Raw genomic sequence first — 24553 nt, forward strand, 5'->3', positions numbered from 1 at the left:
CCCCAGCAGGGAGGAGAGAGGGTTTGACATGACACTGGAATGTTAGATAGAACTGCTTAAGTGTCTGCCAAACCCAGCATGGTGTCACTGTAATCCCAGCATCCTGGGAGCCTGGGGCAAGAGAATTCCAAGTTCAAGCCTGGTGAACTTAGTGATTTATTGAGACCCTGTCTCAAAATAAACAACTATAAAGGGCTGAGGCTGTAGCTCAGTGCAAAGGCCCTGGGGTCAACACCCAGTATTGAAAAAAAAAGTACACCTTTGATGTCCTCCTGTGTAAGGAATGTTGGAATTTCACCTCCTAAGAGACTTCCAGGGAAGACCTACCTGGATTTACTAGGATTTGTTTTGAATGAGCTTTTCTTTATGCAAGATGGTCTTCCAAGTGGCCCAGCATGGCTGAGATATATGGCTATCCTGGACCATCACTAGGGGATATGCTGAGATTTTCAGGCTTTGTGGCACAGGGTAAGGAGTAAGCCAGAGATAACCTGATTCATACTCAGGTAAGTGGCTACACATTTAAAAACTGGAAAATGGCAAGCATTGCTTAGGATGTGGAGGAAATAGAATGCACATTCACTGATACAGGCTGTAAGTTGGTATATAACTACTTGGCGAATATATTTGGTAGTATCCACTACAGCAGAGAACAGGTAAAACTGTGACCCAGGAATTGTCTCTCAGGGGATGCTCAAGCAGAGCGAGTACAGATGTATACCAAGAGGCATAAACTATAACAGCTTCAGACTGCGCAGTAGCAGAGTTCACGGATAAACTGTAGTGTATCTGAGAATGGAATTCCAAACCACGTTATCATAAAACATCCTCAGTTCTACACGGCAACGCAGCTGATTCTCCTGGAGTGTTGCGTTTGTTGTCTACGATCCTGTGCAATACAGTGTGGATGCCACAGAACATAGCAGGGGATTAGTGGTTGGGATGGTGGTTACCCCTCCGGAGGGATCAGTGAGAGGAAATTTAAAGGGAATTTCTGGAGTGCCGGTGATGTTTTCTGTCTTTATCTGGATGATCTTTGCACGAATGTGTTTGATTAGTGCAAATACAGCAAGCTACGTAGTCTCTTTTTGGCATGTATGTCACACATCAGTAAAAAAGCAAAAGCTGGAAAATGTGTACAGACTTTTATACACTGCGTTTCTTTATAAGAGAGTAGTTCTGTCATGACAAGACTGGGCAGTGTGGGAACTGAATACTAAATTATTGTGCATGTATCAAATGTTGTTATTAAGAACTGAAAAACACCCTTAACTGAGGAAATCAGGAAATAGGATTCTCTGTCCATAAAGACATTGCCATCAGAGATTGTCTAACATTTTTGTTTCATCCACAGCAATGCAAAGATTAAGTGAGATCATGTCATCAATCATAAGTACAGTGCCTGGCACGCAGTAGTACTCAGTGTGGAGCTGTCTTCAGTTGCACAGGCTGTAACCACGTGGCTCAGTGGAGTGGCACACGTCTGTCAAGACATATTGCAAATGCCTGATTGTTGTGCAGCTGTACTGGAGGCCTTGGCTTGGAGATTGTGTCCTGTTAAAATGAGGCTGCTTTTAAGGGATCCAGATGAGAAGCGAGTGTTGGCAAACAATTTTTGAGTGTTTTCTTTGTGCTGGGCTCTGTACTAAGCAGAGTTGAGAATATGAGGATCTAGTGGTCCAAAAGGAGGCGTGGAGCATGTTGATACTGCATGTCAATGCAAATCCTAAAGATTTTTTAAAAATTCTAATGAAGGGATCTTTGTATTGCTTTTTGTTGGTTCCTGACCTTTGAATTAGCTAGCATTACATTTTAAAGAAGAGAAAACAAAGTCATAGAAAGCCTAAGTAATTCTCTCAGTGTCACACAAGCTAATAATCCAACAGTGCCACAGCCAGAACGTGAACCCAGATAAATTAAATCCAGATGCGAAGACATGAGCCATTACACTGTGCCATCTGTGTAGTGGTGACTTGCTTATGTTTCTGTCACCAAGTCTGAACAAGGCAGAGCAGAAAGTATTGAAATTCAGATAGTAAACAATGTCTACATCAAGGAGTCTTGGAAATCTTTGATGAAGGTTCTGCCAGAGATTCAAAACATAATACCCCTGGTCAACTTGATATCCATACACATTTCCTTAATCTATGGTTTCTAGTGGCAGATTTGTGAAGAGTTCACATGCCTTAGTCTATTCACATTTATATTAATATAACAGTTACATATATACAATTCTCTTTTTTGCACTCATTCCTGTACCAAAAACACAATATTCAAAGGGTGACCAAAATTCATGGTTAAAAGACAATACTTTGATTAATTAACCTGATTACAAACATATATCTAAAAACAACATAAAAGCACTAAAAGAACTTACAATCACAGTCCTTACTCCCCATTAATTTTTACAATGCATGGCAAGACTAAAAAATGGGGATCTCCTGTAATTCAAATACACTCTTGTCTTCAGGTGAAAGGTTTCAGTTCACGTTTCATTGTCCTGTTCTTAGCAATCATATTTTCCTCTATTTCATCATTAGAGCCACCCCTCTGGCCAAATATTTCATATCATACTACTGGCTTTTTCCTCTTAATTTCAAACATAGATATGGCCAAAAGCTCTCAGCAGTAACCATGCCACTGCCCCAACAATAGACTGCACTGAAATTTTGTTTCTCCAACCAGGCGATATCTCTAAACACAAGCAAAATGCAGACCAACTTCTGCCAAAGCACAATATACTAGATGGGATCCAGCAGCTAATGCAGTCCTCAGTTGAAGCTTCCTGAGCTTCATCTCATTCAGTAGCATTTCCGTGAGTGCTCTGACTTTCCAGACTCCAGTCAGAGTTTCCAATAGAGTCTGCATTATACAAGGGCTGCCTCTTTGGCCAGTCTCTCAAAACTTTTCCAAATTAATTCCAAAGGTTCTTAAGTCACATGGCCAGGCAACATCACAATAATAACCCCACTCCTGGTACCAGTTTTGGTATGGTTTGGAAGATATTTTTGCAAGAGGAAACAATATAATACAGGACACATTTTATAAGATTATTTATAATAGTCACCCAAAGAATGATATACAATAGTGCAGGAAATCTGTCCACACAACATAGACCAACAATCCAGCTGAGGGCCTGGATCCCAGGATAATGTCCTGCATGAGTCCAGCTGAATACCTAAAGCCCATAACAATACCTCCCATGAATCCAACTGGAAGCCCAGATCCCATAACAATATCTAATGCAGACCTGTTTCACAGATCTGTGCTGGGGAGACCCAAAGGTCAGTGGTGGAATCTAGGAAGTCTGCCAGCAGGATGAAGGATCTGTGCTAGCAGGCTGAGGGATCTGCACTGGAGCCAGGAAGCAACATTCAGAGGAACCGGAGCTCTCCAGAAAGGTACCACAGCCATCCTCAGCAACAGTGAAGTTCCAAGCTCCTCTGATGATCAAGATGGCTGAGTTCCCGTCAGAAAAGCCAACACAGCAAGCTTCTCCAGGAGACTGGCAGTGCACCATCTTCCCTGCCAGAGCCAGGAAGTGATGCTCAAAGTGAGGACCAGAGCTCCCCCAAAGTGAACCAAAGCCATCCTCAGTGCTAACGAGGTCCCAAGCTCCATGGAGGAGGAAAACAGCCAAGTTCATCAGGAAAGCCAGTATGATGAGCTCCTCCAAAACAACCAACAGCTCCTTACAGCTTCTACCATCTTCCAACAGCCTCTCTCAGCTCCCAACAGCCTCCTTCTCCTTCTCCAGTTCTGCCTCTTGTGCTGTTGGCAACAGTCCCCTGATGGGCCTCCCACACCCAGCACCATGCTTACTCAGTTCAGCTATGGGTTATAAGTTGATCCCAGTTATCAATCCACTACAATAATTCATTTATTTAAATGTCTAACATTGTTTCTTACAAAGTGAAAAGGACTCTATTCTGATCACCTCGATACATAAACAATCAATTTATGCTGTTCTAACTTATTTGAAGCTTTTTACCAGTAGTCTGAGGCAACATACTTAAGTTTGCCATAAAATTCCTTTTTGCCTTTTTTTCACAAGCATTCTTTCCCCATCCATCAACATTTAAAATACATTTCTTTCATTTCAGTGGAATTTTATGTGTCTGTTAAGTGCCATGTAGAAGTATTCAAGTCCCATGATGAACCCAAAGCCAATTCAATATCAGTTCCCAAACAGCTGAACCACTGAGGACCAGCAGCTATCCACTTTTAACTTCCAGTTTCACTTTTTTAATCCCTTCATTTTGCCTCGGCGTCTCCTTCTTTGATGTACCTTAATTACTTTGCCAGGATCCAGACCCTGCTGGGCTTGGGATCCCCGGGCACCAGCTCTTACTGCTTAGCACGTCAGGTGGGCAGCCAGGGATGGCATTGGGAGATGCCTAGGAGGGAAGCTTAAACTTAGTGTTCCCTGGCAGACAATGAGATTCCTCCCCTTCTAGGGCTTTTATGGACTTTTTCAGATCATTCAGGCTCAAGCTGGGGAGTCATTTCAGTAAAATGCAGATTCTCCAAGAACTTCATTCTCTTTTCAGAGTTTTTGGCTGGTTGTAGCTGGTCCCTCAGCCCTGAGTGTTGAGGGTGGGCCTCTAAATCTTTCTTCACTCATTCCTGACCCTGACATCCGGTCAAGGGACTGAAGACCCCTGACACAGCAGACAGTGAGGGGAAACCAGAAGACTCCCCAGGGCACTGAGCACCCGAGGAGTACTGAATAGGTCTAACATCACCTGAAAGCTTGAGTGTCACTTCAAGAATAGACAAGGATCTGAATATGTGGCACATTGGGTCTGATAAACCTAGAGTCTTTACTGCAAAAAGGCACAGTTGCATATCTAATTTTTCAAGCAATTAACTTGCTGGCCCAGGCACTGGGCTTGGGTCTACCTTACCAGCTCCGGTACCCTTCTTCTTCACGGTCACTTGAAGAGCACTGTGGACATTCACAAAGCTCTTCACATGCAGGGTCAGGGAGCACCTCTTTTCAGGGTCCACAGCTGGGGGAAGCAGCTCCTTGTCTGCACACATGTGCTTGTGACTCTGCCCCTTGGGTCCCTGCCAGAAGCACTGTCCTTCCCAGCCTCCTGACCCTTGGTGTTGTCTGTTTTTCATGCTGCCTGGAGTCCATGCCCACAGAATTCTATCTTGCCCAGTTGTGGTATTTTAGAAATTAGGTCCCATTTGGAAATACAACAGTGCCATTAAAGGAATATAGAAAAAGACAGTTTCCAAGACCTCAGTGTTAGGATAGATGGATCTTTTTAAGGAAAAAGATAATAAAGAAAAAGTAGCTTATTTATTTCCCTTTGAAAAAACAACTCATGATCCTTATGTAGGGAACTGAGAGAGAAAATGATGCCATGGTAAGCTCTGCCAACGATCATTCACGCATCCATTCAGCTAGACAATGCCTCTGTTCTCACAGATTTTGTATCCTACAGAGGCAAGTAGGCAATGACTAATCAAATAAAGTAGAGAGGAAATCATTTGAGGAAATAACACTGCATTAAGGCATAGAGGGCTGGAGTTGGGTCTGCTACGGAAAAGGTGTTTAAAGGTTGCCCAAGAGAGCAACATATAAAATGAAATCTGTATGAGGAGATGGGGTGAGTCCTGTAAGACCTGTAGGAAGAACATTCTAGGCAGAAGGAAGAGAAGGCACAGAGATTCTGAAGCAGGGATGTACTTGATCTGCTTGAACAGAAAGGCCAGTGTGTGCTGGGGGTCCTGGTATGAGCAGGTAGCAATGATCATAGGAAGAACAAGCTCATAAGAGGTTATAGGTGATGGAAATGTGCTCCATGCCAACTCCCAGGGCAGCAATGCTCACTTGGCTATAGTGGGTGATGGATTTTATTCAGGGCAGAGTGGAAAACTTGGAGGGCATTTCTGCGTTTCAGGTAGGAGGTGATGTGGCTTTGACATCAGTAGTGGAGGTAAAAATGAAGAGAGAGGGTACAGGATACATTTCAGAGGAGAGGCTGATGGGAATTGTGATCCCTTAGAGGGGGAGATGAGGGGAAGGAACGGAACATGTGAAACCAAGGAAGTACAAATAGGTGGGGTAGAGGTAATATATACTGAGATAAGACAGATCTCACTTATTCCTCAAAATGGCCTTGTAGGGGGTCTATTATGCCATCGTTACTATACTATCCCATCTATCTCTCCCACTCTGCAAGAATATATCTAACTTCTATGTGTTCTATATTATTGCCATAGCTATTACAACACAGAAAGGAACATTAAATGTTAGAGTTATAGAACAACTTCACCAAGGAACACAGAATATAGTGAACAGGGATTTGAATCTATTCTATCTGAATCTAGGATCCATATCTTAACCACTACTCTAGTATTATCTTTTGCTTACCAGATATTATGGTTTGTGTTTGAGTGTTCCCCCAAATACACATGCAGTCATGGGGCAGGTTTGTAGAGTTTGTGATTGATTCATGGTCCAATGCTGGGATTATGGGTGTGAGTGCTACATCTGCCCTGGGGTGGGTAGTTTGCATACAATGTAAGGCAAGGAAACAGGCTTCCTTGCTGCTCCTCCCCTTTGCTCTGGTTGCTTTTGCTGTCTTCCACTACCAAGAACGGTTGCCCTCTGCCATGTGCCACTCTGCCTTGGAGCCAGCCAAGTACGGACTGAAACCTCCACAAACCGTAAGATAAATAAACCTTTCCTTCTTTCATTTTGGGTGTCAGATATTTTGTCCCAGCAACAAGAGAAAAGCAACCAAGACACCAGCCCAAACTTCCACTGTAAACATTTTTATTTCCTTTCAACCATAAGGTATATTTCTGCATTTTAAAATAGATCTATGTATATAATTGTTATAAACCGTCTTTATCTATGATGAGTGTTAGTAAACACTCTTTTGGCATCATCTCCTATGCAAACTATGATCCTTCAAGCACTTCTTTTGAAGAGGATAAGATTCTGAGCATCAATTTATGGGGAAGAAACATGTAAAGAGCCTCTGAAGGTTTCCTTGGATGCAGGAGGGGACAAAGGGAGATAAATGTCTATTTCTGTAATTAAGGATTTTCTTCTACATATATTTGAAAAATCAGTGCTTTTAACATAAACTTGCAAATTATGATGGTTATTAGTAAACTATTTTAAGAAGCATTTAGATTTAGTCTTTAAAATTACCATCATGGGGGCCGGGAATATAGCTGAGTAGCATAAGTGCCTGCCTGGCAAGCGCAAGGTCCTGTGTTTGATCCCCGGTACCAAATAAAAAAAAAAAAGACTAAAATTACTATCATGGGCCGGAAGTGTAGCTCAGTAATAGCATATTTAGCATGCAGAAGGCCCTGGGTCAAATCCCTAACACCAAAAAGGGGGAAAAAAAATACCTTTGAAGCTTTAGTAACCTCTAAAAAGAATCCTTAGGTCACAGTGCTGAGTGGCTGAGGGCTGTTTCTGTTTTTCAGTATCTGGTTTTGCAGTAAGATATGCACTCCACCCCACTGTTTTATTTTGGCTTTTCGATTTCAAATAAGGGTGTAACAGTCCTAACAATAGTTGTCTTGGCCTGGGATGTAGAAATGAAAGCAAGAAGGAATTTTAAAATTTGAGTCTTCCTTGAGAGGTGCATGGAAGCGAAAGTGTGGAAGAAGGGAAAGTATGGAAAGACGATTGGGAGCTGTTCTGCACCAGCTCCCGCGGGGACACAGCTGGCCCTTCAGCAGGTCTCCTGTGGATGTCTCCAGACGGCGCCCTCGGAACAACACAGGGAGGGAGGGAGGAGGGGCTCAACGGGCCTGCCTCTCTCTCCTTTCCTCCCTGTGGCACAGGTTTGCCCCACAGGGGTTTAACGCCCCTTCTCAGGTCCAGAGGTATCAAGAGCCATCCTCAGGGGCTGCTTAGGGTGCCTGACCCAGCTGCCTGGTGTGGCTGAGGGTGAGGGCCTCTCTGGAAGAATAAAGGTAAAGATAAAGGCAATCTGAAGAGACAAATTTTCATCTGATATGTGGGACCGGAACTGTGCCGAGTGCTATGCTTGGATTATATTGTTATAACATCATTCAAATCCTATGAAGTAGCTATGATTAGCCTCCATTTAGAGGAAAGAAAAAATTTGAACAAGTGGGACTGAGATTTTCATCCGGGCATTTGGGCCCTAGGGCCCATACCTTAACCAGTATGTTTTGCTTTTGAAAGTTTCAGAACACACGGGGCTTCTTAAAGCAATGGAGCTCCGTGGAAATGTACTGTGGGCTGAGAGCTGGGAACGGATGGAGCCCTGGGGCCTTAGCTTGCTAAGAGGCTGCAGAGATCTGCGCCTGCGGGCACGTGTGCTTCTTTCTGTGGTTGCCAGCATTTGCTTCTGTCTTTGTCCCTCGGCTATGCTTACCTTTGACTAGCGTAGGCAGCAGCCTTCCTCCCGACTCCCCATCCCGCGCCTTCTCCGACCCTGCCTCGACTCCCGCGTCCTCTCAGACTCTACCTGTGGCATCCTGCACCTGCATCCTGGTCTCTCCTTTCTACAGCTCTCAGGGAAGCACTGCCCTCACACAGCAGGGAAGGTACAAATAATACCAAGTAGGTTTAATAAATTCTACTAGAAGTGAGCTCCTTAGAAACTATAGGTAAATCACAAGCACCCTTTGATACTTTTGGGACATCGGTATCTCCGCAAGTTCTTAGACGCAGATCCTGATGAACTCCCTGTGGAGGGACCAGTACTGGGAAGTTCCCTTTCTTTTCTGCTTTTTTAGGACAGGGCCTGACATTCAAAGTCCTGGAAAAGAGGGTCTGAGTGGCTGAGCGTAAGCTTGCTACCAGCCCTTGTGCAGCCCAGAGAGGAACAGGGAAGTTAGTCGAAGGAGCCTCAAGTAGTTCCCAGATCTCTTTCCCAACAGGCCTGCATATGACAGGGCAGATGGTTACGTAGGAGGATGTCAGAATGCTGTAAGGAATTGGAAGATGAGCAGTGGGTGGACAAAGCATGTCAGCTGTTCCTCATGCCCTTTGCATCATTTTGCTAACCACCGCACAAGACTCATGATTTGCTGGGTATGCGATAAATGATCCCATAAAGTTGTGGCCAGACTTAATGCATTCCAAAGTAAAACATCAGTGACTTTCCGATTACCTACTATTTTGAATTATTTATGCGATCACTTCCTTCTCTGTGTACAAGCTACATCTGATTATGGACTATGAGTACATTATAACCTTCTCTCAGACAAAAGTTTGACATCATATTTCTTTATTTACAGATATTTCTTCAGCATCAGTCTTCCATTTACTAATGTGGCAGGTGCTATGGGAGTTAGAGACACTGGATGAGTTGTGTTTATTGTTTTTTAGTTAGACTTGAGTATAGGAAACCACATAAAATAGGATAGGATGGATAAAGGCATATATAACAGTGTGTAACCAAAGACAAAAAGTACATCTACATGAGAATAGCATAGCTGAGGCCATAGCTGTGCCAATGTGCAAAGAGTGAGGGGAAAAATCTGTATGTTAAAACTTGAAAGGATGTATTTGGTCTGCAAAAGAGGCAAGCTTGCAGTGTGGCAGCTAGTTGATCTCTATCCAAAATATGGAACAGAGATTGTCTTAGCCACTCTCCCTTCATCTGTGTATCATAAAAAAGTTTTGCAGCAAGCTCATTCTTCCTGGCCATAGTCCCGCTAGCTATGCAGCCTTGCAAGAGTGGTGCCATTCTTAGAAATGGCATTGGCCTAGCCTACCTGTTTGCTGCTATCTTTTCACCGCTAATGTCATGAAACACCTCTGGCAGCATAAATAACTTCATTACTGAGCTGTAGTGAAGTTATTATTATATGAGTTGCATTCCATTCAAATTTTTTTCCTTTAATGGTCAGAGATCTCACTATATTCTAGAAAATATCTCCTGAAAACTGCTGAGTAGCATGTATTAAAGGAACTGAATTAGGAAGCCCAATAGCTGCTGGAAATTTTGATTGCATGCTTGTTTTAATAAGTTGAATAAGTTTACTTCTGAGGTCTTCATTTTCTGTAGGAATTCAGTTGATTAAGTCAGCCTAACTCTCAGCGGTAACTACAAGAAATTAGATTCTACTGTGAAGTATAAATAGGCCTGGGATGGAGGCCAGGCACTCTGAACATTACCAAGGGGCCTGTAGACTGCTTTGCTGTGGGAGGTAATTGATGCTGAGAGCTTTGGAACCTTGAGGTTTATGGGACCAGGCCTCAATGAAGTTGAGTTTTATCAATGAAGTTGTGCTTTATGTGAGCTATTTGAATAAGACATTAGTTGACATGTTCTAATACCACATTACAAAGCCCAAGCTTAGGAGAGATGTTAACCTCTTTTGCAATAAGCAGAAGTTATGTTACAAAGGGTAAAAATAAAGTTCCCTCTAGACTGGTGTGATTATTCTTCAAGGGACTGAAGAAAGGATTCTAAAGAAATAAGAGATGCAGCTTCAGTTGATATAGGTTTCTTCCTCTTGGGCCATTTAGTAAACATGTGTTAAGATTTCTCCTCTTTGCTGTTTAAAGAATGAGAATAAACCTTACCCTTCGTTATAAATTAATCTAAAAACAAAACCTCCTATAAATCACAAGTACTGGCACCCTGGAAATCTTTTGAGTACCTCACGTGATTTTCAGCCTTGTTGTCCTCAGTGACAAGAGATAGTGGATTGGTAATGCTGATGTCACAGCCCTCTCCCCAGGGATGCCCAGGGAGGATTCAATCCCTGGCTCACTATTAGCAAGGAGGAGACTGACATTTTTCTCTCCTGCTCAAGAACAAATCCTGGAATCAAAATGCAAAATGAGCATCACGTTACAGGAATAATCATGACTTTGATCTAACTTGTGAATGAAGGAATAATTTTCAAGTGTCTGTATTTTATTATTGGTAACAAACCGCCTGTGATGAACTTCTAAACACTCGTGACCTAGCAGGCATCCAAATGCCGGGCCCAGAGCTGTGGCCCCTGCCATCTGGCTGAACAAGAAGCAATCACTTGCTTTGCCCTCCTTCATGTTGGTGCCTTCCAGATCTAAAGCGCTACAGCGCAGCTGCGTGGAGTAACCAGACCAGAGGGGGCTGCTCTTGGTATCCTGATACCATGCCAACTTAGGAAATTTCTAATATTTTTTTGGGGGGGGGTACTGGGAATTGAACTCAGGACCTCATACTCGCCAGGCAGGTGCTGCACCACTGATCTAAATCCCCACCCCCAGGAAATTTCTTTGCATACTAAATCCTATAGTTCTGCCAGTACCAAATTCCGAATCTGACAATGGCACGGGCATATGATTTTGAGTATATAGTTATTCTCATTGGCATTTAACGAAAGAGTTATTGCTGTTCACATATAGTATCCTAAGCTTCTTTATTTTTTTATTTTAAAGATAAAAGAATGAAAACTTAATAACAAACACACATACATTTACAAAATAACACAAAAACAATACAAGCAATACTGAATTTCAGACAAGGTGATAGGAAATTAACAATGGTTGTTGTATTACATGTTGATATCTCCAAATTGGTTACTCAGGTAAACAAATATAGACATGTAAGACTGATCAAACAATTAAACATTAACTTTTCCTTTCAATAAAGAAATAGAAGTCAGTAGTGCAACTATGTTAGCTATCCTGTGTATACATATATACATAATTTTTTCCTTCTTTCTCTTCTCTTTTCCTTCATCCCAGTTGTTCTTTACTTTTGAGCAGTTTCCTTTTGATTTCCATTGTCTATCGTACCTCCTAATTTTCATTCACTCTTTCAGGTTCTTACACTAGTGAGACAATATGGTGTTTACACATGCTGGTCTGATTTTTTTCACTTATGAGTATGGTCTCTAGTTGTGTCCATTTACCTCTAAAAGCCTTGAGTTTATCTTACTTTATAGCTGAGTAAATTCCATTATATAAAAATATCACAGTTTTTTTATCCATTTCTCAGCTGATGGACATTTGGGTTGCTTCCACAATTTAGCTATTACAAATGGTGCTGCTGTAAACATGTGTGCACATATATTGCTCCTACACTTCTTTAATGCCCATGTTGGAGCTGTCAGTCATCGATGTATAATGAACACAGTAGCTGGGCGTGGTGGCGCCGCTGGGGGTGGTGGTGCACGCCTGTAATCCCAGCACTCGGGAGGCTGAGGCAGGAGGATCACTGCGAGTTCGAGACCAGCCTGGGCTACAAAGTGAGCTCAAGGCCAGCCTGAAGTGCATAGTGAGACCCTGTCTCAAAAAGACAAAAAAAAAAAAAAAAAAAAAAAAAAAATGAACACAGTAATAGAAGTATTAATGTGATACTATAAAGTTTGTATTTGAAATCCCTCTAGCCATTAGGGAAGTGCCTGTAGACCCCAGGAGGGCCTAGGCTGTGATCTGGTTTGTTTGCTAGAGCTTTCACAGAGGAAAGGTCTGATAACTTTGCCTCAAAATAATTTAATGCATAAAATATTTATTGAATGAAGAAAGTTCATTTCATATTTAAATATTTATTTAATTTATTCTTTTTAGACTTGGGGTTTTGGTAATGTGTGATAGAGAAGCAACTTGGACGAAGTTGAACCAAAAGACAACTATGCTGTTGGTGTAATCAGTGCTAGAATGAACACCAGGGGACCTAGACTGTCTCAGCCTACTTTAGGTCCACTGTCTTACAAGGTGGCTCAGGGCCACAGGTGTGCTTGGTGCACATTTCAGTTTTGCCATCAGAGAGGGATGCCCTGATTTCACTACTTTTGGTTAGGTTTGGACTTTTTTCCCCCTGCCTCTAGGAACCAGGGCAAAGTTCAGTAGAAGCTCTTTTGCCAAAGATTTGTCATTTTATCACTAAAGGTCTATTAGTTTTTTTTTTTTTTTAAGGCATTTTTAAATATTTTATGGTACCTTGAACAATTGGCCAAGACTTTTCTTTGGCCTGAAACTCTTGCTTGGAGCGCTTGTCATGTCCTTGGAACATGCATATGTCACACTTACCAACCAGAATTGCCCAAAGATGGAGCAGGCTTACAGACATCAGTGGCCAATCTGGGTGCAGGCTCCTCCTCCTCAGTTATGGACAGTGGATTTCCCCTAATCGATGTGGCAAGATTATTTGCTTGTTTATTTTGTGATTTTCCTTTCTTTAGTTTTCCCTGTTTTCAGCATACATTCCACAAAAGCAGAACATGCATTTCTGCTTTACTTGTTTTAGGTTTGTTTGAAATGTAATGGAAGTTCATGCTTACAATGACTAGGCAAACTGGGATAAAAATGTGGGAATCAGTGCAATAGACTTTTGCTAGGGGTGAAACTATAAAGGGGCACTGGAAGTCTTCAGATATTCTAAGCCATGCCAGCTACTCACACTAGTTAGTGCAGCCTAGATACTAGTTGGGGTGTGTAGAAAGAGAATGAAAATCACCTGCTGCTTTGGCAACTAGGGTTTAACAAAAGAAATGTTCTGCCTCTGTGTCTTCACAGTGTGTGAGAGGACAAATATATCTCTATGAAAACATATAGCACAGTGCAATGGTGTCATGGTTTGGGGTGTGTTACAAGGGGAAACAGTATAATACAGGACACACAGCTTATAAGATTATTTATAACAGTCACCCAAAGAATTATATACAAGAGAGTGCAGGAAATCTGTCCACACACTAAGGCCAAGGAATCCAGCCAAGGGCCTGGATTCTCTAGAAATGTCCTGCATGAGTCCAGCCGAAGACCTAGAGCCCGTAACAATGTCTCATGCAGGCCTGTTTCACGGATCTGTGCTGAGAAGGCCCAAAGGTCAGTGGTGGAATCTAGAAGTCTGTGCCAGCGGGATGAAGGATCTGTGCTAGCAGGCTGAGGGATCTGCTCTGGAGCCAAGAAGCGACGCTCAGAAGAACCAGAGCTCCCCTGAAAGGTACCACAGCCATCCTCGGCCACAATGAGGTCCTGAGCTCCTACAATGATCAGGACAGCTGAGTTCCCATCAGGAAAGCCAACTCAGCAAGCTTCTGCAGGAGACTGAGCTGTGCACCATCTTCCCCTCTGGAGTCAGAAGGTGATGCTGAGTGAGGACCAGAGCTCCCCCAAAGTGAGCCAAAGTTATCTTCAGTACCAAAAAGGTCCCGAGCTCCATGGAGGATGAAAACAGCCAAGTTCATCAGGAAAGCCAGCATGACAAGCTCCTCCAAAACAACCAACAGCTCCTTACAGCTTCTACCATCTCCCAACAGCCATTTCTCAATTTCCAACAGCCTTGCCTCTTCTTCTCCAGTTCTGCTTCTTATGCTGCTGGCAACAGTCCTTAGGTGGGCTGCCCACACCCAGCACCAAGCTTACTCAGTTCAGCTGGGGGTTATAAGTTGACCACCAGTGGTCAACCCACCACAGATGGGTTACATTCAGATGGTACTCTGACAGCCAAGGAAAAAATTCTGCCCCAAGGACAGAGGCAAGTAGAAGTTGGTGCTTTAAGAATAGCAAAGGAACTGAGAAGAATGTACAAAAGAATATGACTGTGCTTGGGCCATTTCTGTTTGAAAGTCCTGGCATTTAAAAAATAGAGAAAATGCCATAAGAAATTGTTTTGTAAAAACTGTGGTGTATAAAAAAGCACCAGTATGTACAAAAATGCCATTCACAAAATAAATACCAGGATTTATTCTAAAAAGCCATCTAAGAGGGTGGGCCAGCAATAGGGCCAAGTTAACAATGTATGGATGATGGATGTCCTGTCAGTGTATTTATGTGACTCTGTGTACAATATTGTTTGGAGTCAGTGCCCAAAGCCTTACATAGAAGTGGTTATAAATGTTGATCCACAGCCAGTGGCTGTGCTCCACACCTCCCTCCCTACCACACACCCCTGGACATGGTGTATTAGAGATGAAACTGAGAGGATTGAGGGCAGATGGTATCTGTGGTAGATGTGAAAGAACTCCAAGAGCCAGGCAAAGCAGGTGCTGAGGCAAATCATAAAGGCTTTTGCAGCTGTGCTCAGAAATGTGAAATAAAGGAAGAGTCTAACAGTTTTCCTCTCTGCAAAAATGTGGCAGCGACAAGCCAATACTTGCACTTTTCCATTCTGTATTTCACTTTCATATGACTGTGATCCTGTCCTAAAGTATTGAGTGAGCTTAGAATTAAATACCAAATCACTGTTCACCCATCAAGTCTGATAACACAATACTGAAAAATATCCTTAGTTAAGTAACTCAAGGTGTTGAACGATCTAGCTTTAAAAATGAGATTTTGGTTTATGTTGAATATGAAAAATGTTCAAGGAGACACTCCACACAGCAGGTTTGCACAAATTCTGATCTAGATAAAGCATCTTAGAATCCCACAGGTTCTGCTGCTCTCCTATAGGCGTCCCCAACATCACTCATTCTGACACAGTCTATGCGGGCTTTGGCTCACAATTTCTGTCCTTCCTCTGGTGCCCCATCCTTACCCTGGCAGGTGTGGCTTGCAGTGATAGATGTCATCAACATGCAGACACAGCGTAAGCATAAAGAGGTGTGATGTCTCAAAGAAAAAGGACAGCAGGAAGAATGATCTTAGTGTCAAAAAAATGATGATTAAGCTTATTTCCCCACACCTGTTAGTTATTCCCTATTTTTTAAAGCAAGAAGTGTATGTTTGGAAACATTATCAAAGAGAATCACCTTTACTTGAAGGAGATAGAGTTTGACAGTAAGTCATGGATGAATTTTTAAGAGGAATGATGAATACTGCTATAATAAGCTCCTATAAGCTGGTAAAAAATATATCATGAGGTAGTTGATGGTCTTTCAGGCATTAAAATTTTCCTTTTCGCCCTGAGTAAAAGTTTGATTCTTTAGGCTTGACCAACCACTGACAGAGCTAATATGTTGACTTTCAACATGAATGACTGAATAGATTAAAGAAGATTTAAAAGCATACCAGTCATGTCTTGAAGTCATGCAAATGTAAAATTGCTTGATTTTTAAATTTCTACTTATTTATTCTATTTTTCATATGAAATTAAGAGATCTGAATTAAATGATAAAGTTACAGGATTTTAAAATTCATTTATTGGTCAATAGCATGATAGACCTGAAAAAGCCAATGCAAATGGTAGGTGGACTCCCATCCAAGTATGGCCAATCTTACATGTCTATATTTGTTCATCTGAGTATCCAAATTGAAGATATCAATATGTACTACAACAACCATTGTTAATTTCCTATCACCTATCACCTTGTCTGAGATTCTGTATTACTTGCATTGTTTTTGTGTTATTTTCTAAATGTATGTGTGTTCGTTAAGATATATTTGTTCTTTTATCTTTAAAAACAAAATGGTAGGTGGAGTAGAAATAATGAAATGTGAAGGTCAGATTTTGAGATCTTTGAATTAGCATTTAGGCTCCAGTGCCTGAATGGGCCCTGAGATGGTAATTTGGTTGGTTTTGTTTAAGAGGAGCAGTTGTGCACCAATCCCTTTACAACCTGTCTACTTCCAGCTGAGAGTTCCAGGTCAGTCTAGTTCTAAAAGGGATAATGTATCTGTCCTGGTTATTAGACTCACTAATGCATCTAAAGTGGCATGAATGAAATTACAAATAAACATAGATGTCTTTTCTTTGTTTCTACCTTTTCCAGATTATTGACTTGGCTTTGATAATTAAACTTTAATTGTATGATGGATTGCTACTGCCATTTATCAACATTGGTTTTACACATGTTAATCTATTTTGGGCTAATATTTTTTTTTACCATGACTCCCTATAACAAATATGTTTAATGTGAACTGAACACATATAAATACACATTTAGAATATAAACATATTTTTAAAAATTCTATATTATAAAATATTGTATGAGTAATATTTACACAAGTATCTGTATATTTATATGAATAATAAAGACATCAGTGTAACAAAGGTCTCACAAAACAAACGTTATTCTTCCTGGTAGTGATGTCCTCTCACAGGGGCTTATCAGGTACCCAGAGCACCCGCATCAGGACGTTCACACCATTCTGCAGCCCAAACTCATATAATCCATGAAAAAACACTGGGCCAGCCAGCAAAATAGTTCCCTCACCTGGCCACATCCTGGAGCCAGGCTCCATCCCTGGGCCCTCAGGATGACCCACTGGCCTGGGCCGTAGAACACTGAGAACATCTGGCAGACTCTTGATAGAGATGGAGGGTTATACAGCTGAACATCTGGGTCCCACTACTTGGTCCATTCCATGCCTTTTTGTTCCCTCCCTTTCTTTCACAGTTTTAAAATTGTCTTCTGGACTCCCTCAGTTGACCATTCCAACCTTTGTGTGTCTTTCTCTCTTTCCACTTGGGTCCTGGGAGAAAGACTTTGATCAGGCCTGTTTGAATGAAGTGTCCCTGCCTGCTGTAATCAGCTGAGGACATGGAATCAGACCCGAGTGTCGAGATATGACCATTTTCCTTGCCAAACCTGCTGTATCAAAAGGATGGATTCCAGCAGGCGGGGATGCTGTGAGTCCAGGAACCAGTCTAGGTGGTGAGTTTACTAGAGATACAAATATCCTTGGGATTTGGGGTCTCGGTTTTAAGCTTCTTAAGGGCTGTAGTTAAAGGGACATTGTTAAACTGGAAGTATTATCTGATTTTACTGATGGATAATCCATCAAATACAGGGCTAAGTGAGGTTTACTCAGAATCACATGGGGAGTTTGTGCAGAAGACCAGGCTAGACCCACGCCTTCTTACCTCTAATGCATCACGTTTATTCAGTGCACTGGACTCAGAAACCTATTGACATTAAATGCGATGCCAAACAGAAAACAAAGCACAACACAACAAACAAAAGGCCAACATAATCCTAGTTAGTCTGATGCTCTTTAAAGAGTTGTGTTCGCTGCTACTTATGAGGCACTGTAAAGGCTTGTTTGATCTTTCGCTTTGGTGCTCATGTAAGACCAAGCAGCCTGTACTTTCCCATGATGTTCCTTTTCCCTTTTTATTAGTAGGAAAAGCATTTCCCTTCTTTCATCTTCAGAGACTTTTTGTGTGCCCTTCATAAGTCTTCCGCATGATGGAATAGCGGCTCTGCACTGACAGGGGCCGAGCAGTTTGTGATCCTTCAAAAAGATGCGGTGCCAGTAAAAGTGATTACTCTGCATTAACGAAGGGACATATGGCGCCTAACACTGGACATTCCACCCCGACCCACGTCTCCACCATCTCCGGCACACCGAGAAAGCACACCTTTAAAGGAGTAACGAGACATTGGCAAAACTGAAGAAAATATGTTTATCGCAGTGTGAAAGAATTGGTGGGGTTATAACCAGGGGCATTTGGGGGGATATTATAAGTGCTACTGGTTGAGGACATTACCAGCCCCACGCTAAACAGTTCATTGTCCTTTCTGAGACTCTATCAGGGCCTGATGTAGAGACTTTTTTTAAGCAAATAGCTAAAAACCAATACAAGAGTTTTCACTTGGTCTAAATCATTATAATAACTATCTTATATTTCTTGGCTATGCCGGGAGAGTTCTGCAATGAGGAGTAACGCTTTAAAAGTATCTGTGTGTGTGCGTGCGTGCATGTAAACTTCAGAACAGATATGTTAATACAAGATGTAGATGACTGTTCCTTTTAGAAAAAGAAGGTCCCAGGAAATCCTGAAGTGTAAGGCCTTCAGCTAGTGCTCAGGAAGGTCTGTAGCTGGAGAGAATAACTGTTTAGTTAGAAGTTAGTATCCGGTTTTCATCACTGCAGAGAAATCTGATTCCCCCTCCAAAACTCTAGCAGTTTTATTTTAAGTCCCCTCTGATGTTTATTGGTAGTGCCTCACTCTTCTTAGAAAGGTTTCAAATGCTTCACTATGTTTTAAAATTTACTGGGGTTAACTCTCCCCTTGGTGACTGAAAAGGCAGCAATCTACATTTCCCTTTCCCTGCCCAGCAACTTCTCTTCTGCATTTTTCAAGATTGATTATTTACTCAGTCCTACTAGGAACAGAAAAAAAATGGAGATTCCAGAGCAAGCATTTTCCCAGTAAGGAAAGAGCCTTGCAGACTCAACATTTATGAGCGGAGAGGAGAGTTCTGATTACGTCCTAGGACTCTCACTGCTGGACGAGCCACTGTCTCTGAGAGGCACACGCTGTCCCCTCCCTCGGTCCCAGCTCACAGCTTCCTGCTGCCCACTTATTCACTCTGCAGAAGCTTCCCTCCCGCCACCGAAGTCAGCAGAGAAAGAAGATCAACTTGCCTGGGCCCTTGGCTGTGGTTGGCAGTAGCAGAGCATGGAGATGTCTGTGGGTGTCCAGAGAAATTATGGATTTCCAGCTCCCCATAAATATTCAACTAGATTCAGGAGGTGAGGTTATTACTTTTTGAGAATAACTTCCTGCAGGGAACACACTGCGAAGGCTGGGCTTTTCCCTGACAAATAATAGCGGGTTCCCCCAGGGTGGGGCAGAAACGACTCCCTTAGGAATTCACAGCTTCCAGGTTGGGCTATCAACAAATAGCCCTGGTCTTTGGTCTAATTAAAGTGTATGCACTGAGGGGGAGTGTAAAACAGAGATGCTGACACACGCACTTGTGCTGCTGACACAGATGTTCTGCAGGCCACCGATGGAAACGATGCTGATGGAAACATTCTCCTGGAGAACAGCTGCGGAAGTGCTTCCCTCTGGCTCCCCGTGGGTGAATGAGGAGCACTGTCTGAGCTGGGAGATGAAATATCTACTGAGCTTGTGTCCCTAAACAAAAAATTAACCTACTGATTTCTCAGTCACTTATTTCCTTCATGTTAGGAACTTCTTAAATTAGGGCGTGACTCCTTTGAAAGGTCAATGTTAAGGAAAGAATGCAGTACTGATTATCAGGGTCCGAGGGGCTTAGTTCGCAGAGCTCATAGATGAATAAAGTTTGTATAGTGTGGGGCGGAAAAGGGAAGCATGATTATTATTGCGTAAAAGAAGTTACATCATGTAGATTTTATGTTACAGTCACTCGTGAACTACCAAGTTGGATAACCGCCACTGTTGATGGCTCTGTGGATGAAATATGCTAAAAACTATCTATCTTTTTCGGGGAGATTCACAACCTCATCCAACACCACACATGTATTTAGTTGAAAGATATTCTAAAGCTACCTATGAAACAGATCACTTACCTCCCTCGATGATGCCATTCCAGGATCAGAAATGGTACCTACCACATACATTTGGGGCTATGTCATTCCCAGTAAGGCTTTTAGAGGATAGCGCATTTGCCCACAGTGTCTTTCTTTAGTAGCAATACTGGAGGATTTTGCACGTTAGCAGGCTGTTAAGAGTGTATCACTTCAGGTTCTCCTAAACGCTAGTGCCCAGAAGGAATGAGATATGCAAAAGATTTATGAAGAGAAGAGAAGAGGAGAGGTAGGGAGCGAAGGAGGCCCTGTGTGGGTGTAGGGGTGCAAGCGCCTCTTCTCTGCTGTCCTACACCCTTACACTTTGATAGTGCCCCTCTTGGGGCATTTTGATTTTGCCAGCCAAATTCTCACCAAGGACAGGCAGGTCATGAGATAGCTTCAAATTATGACTTAGCTTCTAATCTCTTTAATCCAATACTATAGCCAGGGTGCTCATTTGGTAAGGGGACTGGGGAGAGAACATTATCTACAGAGGGTGAATAAGTCAGCCTTTTACTCTAATTTTTACCTTCAGTCCTGAGGCAACACCACATCAGAGCAACTCGGGGTGAAATGTGGCATTCATGCTCATCTCGGGAGTCTCCCCCAGCTTGTGGTCTCAGTGCGATTCAGTCCTTGAATTGGTGTCCATTTTTTATTCCCCTCTCCTTTCCAACTAAGACCAAGAGGATTGCAGGTTCATTCCCTCATTGCGTGGCCAAGGAGAGGATAGCAAGGCTCATGGAGGATTCTCTTTACTACACAGTGGAGCAGAGCGGAGCGCATGTTCTAACTGGAGACATTACCTGTCGGTATAAAGTCGGTTTCTGTGTGGGGTGCCAGGTCCCGAGAACAAGGTGCTGCGGATGAAAAGAAAAACGAGAGACAAAGTTACGGGATCAGGGGACTACAGCCTCCAGAACTGAGCCTCAGTTACAATCTTCTTCAGCCTTTTATTGGGATTCTCACAAAAAGTAGGAACCGGGGAAATGGGAGGAATCATTAGTGAGGGTAGTACAGGATTATCGAGGGCAGTACAGCTTAATTATCCCAGGAACTGAGCTCTGACTTACCTAGACATCATGTTATCCTTCCTTTGGACGTATCTCAGCAAAGCATTCAGTGCTGTCCCAGCAGCTTTCCACAGGGACACAGGTCCTGCTTTCATTTCCTTTTACGCTAATGCTTTTGCTAGACTTCCTCCAGAATCAAACAATCATATGGCCTGGTCAGGCTCCAAGTCCCATGTAGGTGATACATTGATAGGTAAACTATAGCCTGTCCTTCTGCACAATTATCACGTGCCTAAGTACTGAACAAAACAGGCAAGCAAATTATGTCTAAATAAGTAGGTTTCAAATAAGATACAACTTTTCTCAAAACTGAGTTTCAGCAGGTGTTGCCTGCTCTGCTATGCCTAGGGCCAGCATCTCCCTCCTCAGGTTGCTCTGCTCATTTAAGGCTTTCTGTTGCATTCCTCTGGGGAAGAATCCCTTCCTTATCAGAAATGCACCATGTGTAATTTCTAGGGAGTCAATGACTAAATGAGATAATCCCACATGCTTTATTTAATTTAGCATACTTGACCTCAGCCAAGCCTGCTTTTTAAGTGGATTTTAATAAACTTCCCCAAACTGGTTCATAAAATACATTTAAAATGTAATTAGTTAAAACCAAGTTAAAACACACAAGACTTCAATTCTAAATGGGTACAATAAAACCTTTGGAACTGGAATTGGCACAGATAGACAGCCATGAGCCTGAATGATTGTGATCTAAAATCCGCAGATCTCTCTGGTGGTTGGGGGGACAGTAATCCTCAAGTGCAAGGAACGAAGCCATCCCAGGACTCCATTTGCTATGCTAAACAATATAGCCTGCAATCCGCAGTGCTGGGAGGAGAAACCAAGGTAAGAAATGATCATTTCAAGAGCTCACAAGCACATCCTGACCCCAGCCCTGAGCAGGCAGGACATGTGATTCACCTGGATTTAATGGGAGTCTCTCTCATCTTTCTGGGAAAAGAATTCACAAAAATAAATTGATTTATATTGAGAATGAAATGATATGCTTTAAAAGAAAATCTGTAATTGTAGGACTCTGGGTAGCTGAGGCAGGAGGATCACAGTTGCACAAGTTCAAGCCCAGCCTGGCCAATTCAGTGAATTAGTAAGACACTAAAGAGAGACAGAGACAGACAGACAGATAGACAGATAGACAGAGACAGAGAGACAGACAGAGACAGAGAGACAGAGACACAAAGAGAGAAACAGAGAGAGGGAGAGAGGCAGGGAGGGAAAGAAAGTAAAAAATGCATCAACAGATTACTTCCTCAACCCCAAGCTTATGCACAGACTCTATTTTTAACATCCTAAATGAAAAAGCAAATTTTATCTTGGGAGCTTTGGGCCATTGAAACTTCAGTGAAATTGGATTAAAACAAGATACAATTAAAAGGCTCTGTAGGTCACAACCAGAGATGACTGCTGGCGTGTGCAGCAAGTCCCTCACTCCTGTTATGGCCGTTACTAGAGGAGCAGGCCACGCCCACTGGCCTTCCCACCTTCCTCCTCCTCCTTTGGGCTTGCTGCCCAGGTGGAGCCGTTCTCTCTGAGGCAGCCTTGACTGTACTTCCTTCCGTCCTCCTTGGGCTTAGGGGCAACTTTCCCGCCTTTGGTCTCCTTTCTTGTTGGAGTTCGGCACCTGGTCTCTAGCCAGATTGCTTCTTTTCGTCTCCCTATTTCTTATAAACAGAGGCAGAACCCAGAGCAGCAGTGGCTCCCTCTTCTTCACAGGCTCTGCTCCGAGGGTTCCACTATCCTGCTCCAAGCCCTAACTTTTTTCTCAAAGCTGGCGTTCGGAATGCACGGCTCCGTACTTCCGCGCGGGCATCCTCTGGCTGTCCAGCTCAAAAGCCTGAAGCAGGAATTAACCTTCTCGTCTTTGTCCTACTCTTCCAAGGCACGTGGCATCTCAGTCTTCGAGGCACAATATTTGATCACAGTCCTCTTCAAAGCCCTCCTTACCTTGCATTTTTATGTTGCCTCACCCACTGAATATTCTATTCCATTTTGTCATTTTTGAATTTTCTTCCCTAGTTTTATCTTCCATCTTTAGGTTCATATAAGCCTTTTGTCTGGATTATTCCAATAGCCTTTTGCCTAGAGTTCTTTTTTTTCTTTTCTTTTCTTTCTTTAAAAATATCGACCTGTTTCTTACTACTTGGCAGTGTTGTGTGAGGGACACAGGGACGCACCAGGAATTGGGCCAGGCTCCTTCTTTGAGGAATGCACAGGGCAGTGGGAAGCAGGATGCATTACACGCACTTGTGGATGGAAGCAGGATGTATTACACGCACTCGTGCAGGGCACTGGGTTTTGAGCACAGTCCTAGGTGGTGGAGAAAGGTGATGAATCCTGCTTGCAGGAAGTAGACAGCAGGGGCTCAAGTGGGCTTAACAAGAAAAGGTGGCTTTGGGGTTGCGAATGTCACAGACAGTGTGAGGCAGGTTGTGCCCATCAGTCTGTTACCCGCGGAACATGGACCTGAGGCGGGAGTGGACAGACGTAAGGCTGGAGTGCGGGTTGGGCCAGATAGAGAAGTGTGGACAGCGTCTCCAGTGAGGCATGTGAGGTTTGCTCTGTAAATAGTTTAGAACCGTGTTTCACTTCCTACATCTGTCTGCATATCCCATTTTGAGTAGACTCAGTAAACAAATGCTTAAACCGAATTTACTTTCTCCAATTCTATTGATGTTGGCCCTATTCTTGAAAGCCCTTAGTCAAACGCCTCTTTAAAACAATGATGACATCTCTGTATCCTACCCTTAGCATTTCCTTACAGGGAACAAACAGGGCTCACAGCGTGTGACAACAGAAGGAGCTATGGAAAATTTCTAGAAGACAATCTATGTATATTGATATGCATTTTTTCATTTTATTTTGCTAAATGCCTGTGATAAACCTCTCTATTCAGAAATGTTGCTTGCTGTTTTGGTTTAGCTACCTGGTAACAGAGTATTTCCATATTGATTTAACTTGCTTAAATGTTAAGAGTGGTCAGTCTTTCCTGCCCCAAGCAGTGTAACACAAGTGGTCAGTGCTTGTACCTGAACTTGGATGTGGATGGTGATCAGAGCCCTCCACATCAGTCTGTTCAGCAGGAGTTGCCACATCTCTTGAGTGAATCCTAAGCTGCTTAAACTCTTGGAGTACTCCATGTAAACAAAGGGATATAGATAGAAGCAAGGCTGCTAATATCTACCTGTTGCTTTGTGTAGAAGATAAACAGGTTGTTCTCAAATTCCAGAACAGGGCTTTGTGTGGTTTCAAGTGTCCTCTGGTGCTTGAAAACTTTGTCTCATTATTTATTGTGCAGGATTAAAGTGGGCCTGTCTTAGAAAAGGGAACACACCCAATTTTGGAAGGT

General features: G+C 42.7%; 1 long non-coding RNA gene across 1 annotated transcript in view; it reads right to left on the reverse strand.

Annotated features, from left to right (window-relative positions):
- Positions 1–18234: 18234 nt before the first annotated feature.
- Positions 18235–24553, reverse strand: part of LOC106146639 — a 64601-nt gene continuing 58282 nt past the window's right edge. The window contains exons 6-7 of the long non-coding RNA XR_001231171.1: positions 21199–21437; positions 18235–20985 (exon numbers count right to left, since the gene is read on the reverse strand). This is a non-coding gene — a long non-coding RNA (uncharacterized LOC106146639). The remainder of the gene's footprint in view (positions 20986–21198; positions 21438–24553) is intronic.

The sequence above is a fragment of the Chinchilla lanigera genome, unplaced genomic scaffold (assembly GCF_000276665.1).
Source record: "Chinchilla lanigera isolate Chin_1 unplaced genomic scaffold, ChiLan1.0 scaffold00087, whole genome shotgun sequence".
Lineage (NCBI taxonomy): Eukaryota > Metazoa > Chordata > Mammalia > Rodentia > Chinchillidae > Chinchilla > Chinchilla lanigera.